The sequence below is a fragment of the Nicotiana attenuata genome, unplaced genomic scaffold (genome assembly GCF_001879085.1).
Source record: "Nicotiana attenuata strain UT unplaced genomic scaffold, NIATTr2, whole genome shotgun sequence".
Classification (NCBI taxonomy): Eukaryota; Viridiplantae; Streptophyta; class Magnoliopsida; order Solanales; family Solanaceae; genus Nicotiana; species Nicotiana attenuata.
In genome coordinates, this window is record NW_017675527.1 from 1 (window position 1) to 3,447 (window position 3,447).

Here is a 3,447-nt window from a genome sequence, read left to right on the forward strand (position 1 = left end):
AATTCTGCATAAGTCAATTCTCTTGCTTCAGGAAAAGTCTTATTAGCTTCAAACCAGCTTAAAAACATAGATTCCTTAACGGTTGGTCTATTGACAACTGCATCAATTGGATCATCATCCGAAAATATGACCGTCTGATTATTGGTAGGTGAAAAGATAGCCTTTCTACCGATGGTTCTCTATGGTGTATTGGGAATTTAAAAATTCTCCAAGCAGCTTCACAAGGTGATATGTATCGGCAATCACAATACATATTTATTTCATCAACCACCCCCGAGTCTTCATTATTTACACTTTGAGAAAAAGCTGTCGTGACACGATCATTACCTTTATTAACATACTTAAATAAGTACTTAATGGATCGTGATTGATTACACCACTCCACATTAATGTGTGCACCATACTTCAATAATAAAAATCTATTGTGTGGTACAACATACCTATTATCAAACGCAATACCAACTCTATTTGCAGTTCTACCATCATCCCTTCTTCTATAAATTGGATACCCATCTTCATCAATTGTGGTTGATGACACAAATTTTTTAGGAAAGTGCTTTGTGCATCTACCATTTTGCATGCAAGGAGAAGATTTTCTAGCAGTGCCACAAGGACCATGCATCATGAAATTTGTAACAGCATTATAATAATAAGGATCTACTTTTTTATCTAGTAATTCTGCTGAAATTATTCCATCAATATCTCCGACATTTGGGTATTTATTCAGAAGAAAAAGCAAGATGTGTGCATGAGGCAAGCCCCGCTTTTGAAATTCAATTGTATATATCACTGAAGAATAAAGATGTAATTAGATTGTTAAGTTTATATATTAGTTATTTTTAATATTAGCATATAAGAAAATGAATGTGCAAACATAATAATTTTGTAGAACATAAAAATTGTACCTGCTTTTACTTCTCCAAAAACCTTATTGTCGCGTAGATCCTTTATCATGCAATCCAGCTTGATTTTGAAAATCCTTGTTAAAATGTCGGGACGATCTTCTGGAGATAAGCCCCTACTCTACACAAATCTAGTAATCTCAGGCCATTTTGGGTTGCAAGTAAATGTGATGAACAAATAAGGGTACCCCGCCCATTTGCAAATTGCCATGGAATCTTGATAATTTTGCAACATGTAACGTGCACCTCCCATAAAGCCGGAAGAGAGTATAACTCTTTATCCTTGAGAAGAAGGTTCTATGTCCCCATGTAAAACAGCATCTTGTAACCCATTATAAAAGTGTGCTCTCAATTGTTTTTGATGAAGCCTAATGAACCTCAATCGAGAAGATTCTATCATTGTATAACTATCTACCAAGAATTGTTGAAATAATCTTCTAGCTGATACAATTGAAGGAACTTCATCCTTCCTTTCTTGAATTTTATATGATAAGTACTCACGCGTGCTAACACATTTCCTTCCACCGGCTGAATCATCAATATCATTTAAAGGAATATCTTCTCGGTATCCGTCTTCACCATACGGAAATAGTAATGGATATTGCGAATCTAAGTATGATGCATTTAATTCATTTATCCTTTATAGTTGTCCAGATTGGCTTTCAACTATGATATCTCTGTCAGACCTTGTTTGTTCAAAATCTCCAACGATCAAAGGAGCTACCTCTGAAACTGTTGGTAAATTGTATCTTCTTCCATCAGAGCCTCTTTTCCCAATCAATCTAAGTCTAACATTTGAGGTCCCATCTATTTGAAATTGATCTCTTACCATTCTAAATGACTTTGCAAGAACATTGTTTTCATCAAGCATTTGCCTCAGGTCATTCACAATTTCAGCATGAAGTTGACTGTTCATTTCACCACGGCTGTAAAGAAAAATATTGACTTCAACTAAAAATTTACGTCTTATAAAAAATATAATTTTACAATATTTTGACTAAGCAATTGTCTATGTTAACCTGATAGCATGAATTCTATTTTCCACCTCATTTTCTGTATCATAGATATACAATTGTGCAAATTTGGGAGAAGATCCCTCCGGAGGCAATAAGCTTCCAATCTAATGATAATTTTGCCCAGACAATCTGAATGTTCTAGGTCCCTTTGTTTTGTTGACAGAGAAATCCACCTTTCCTCCCATTGATGTAAATGCAAATATAGAATTATATGTTCGAATGTTCTCTCTGAAATGTTTATTTTTTGCACCTTCATGAAATTAGGTTTGGTTAAAGAAGATATATATATGCAAAAATTATAGTATCGTTGTTTTAATGAAATGAATTTATCTATTAACCTGATCCAAACAATAAATCCTTCAAAATCGAAGGAGGCTCCTTTGGATTTGGTAGCTTGATTTTTCCACGACCACAACACAAAGTGAAAACTGGTTTTTTTTTATACTTCTTGTCAACTCTTTCCTCAAACCAGAAATATGCCCCACAATATTCACATTCATAATTGGCATCTCCTATATCCCAGTATTATGGTTTTATGAGAGTAAAAAAAAGAGATAAAGTTAAAGTACTTATTATATAGAAAGTAAAACTATGTTGTATATGTAACTTTAAATTATGTCATACTTACCTTCATTGGTCATCCAGCTCTCTATTTCACCATCTAAAAATAATAATAATTAGTTCTTACAATTTAAAATTTAATATATGTGGAACTGTTAATACATTTTGACATTATCAAACGTTGATGAGTTTATATGTGAATACCTTCAAAAACATCATCATCTTCATTTGCATCATGAATTTGAACACTGGATTGCATTTGACCTTGATGAATAAATCAAAAATTAGTAAACTTGTATGTATGACTATGAGTTGTGGTGAATTCAATGGCATACCTGGTATATCAGCATCAATGTTGTCATCTTCAAATTTTAAACAAAAATATTAATTGTTAGCCTTTTTTCAATTTCATATTGAAGAAAACGTATATTGCAAAACTCAATTTGAAATTCTAGGAGTGCATTTAAAATAAGGAAAATTGCAAAATTAGAACCCAAAAAAAAAAAACTCATATAAGTAGAATTGTAAAATAGCAAATATGTTGTAGTTGAGAAAATAAAGAGAAGCAAATAAATGGAAGAAAATTAAAGTTTAGTTTTATAAATAATTCTGTTGCTCAAGTTTTGCATATAAGTTATATGTATATAAATTACAAACTTCATTATTTATGTGGACATGTATATAGGGGCACAAAAAATTTACTTCCTCAAATGTCAAAAATAAGTTAAATAAATTAAACATAAATATTTACCTTGAAATAATGGTATCTCATTTAAATCAGGTAGAAGATGTTCTTTCTGCAAATTTGAACTGGACGAACCATATAGCAAACTATGTTGTTGCATTGATTTTGGATATTGTGGCTGAGAATAACATGATGAAACTTGTCCACAACTCTTTATGGGGGTACTATTAAATTGAGGGAAATTTGGACGGTGTGTTATATCCGTTAATGATTGTTTTATTTT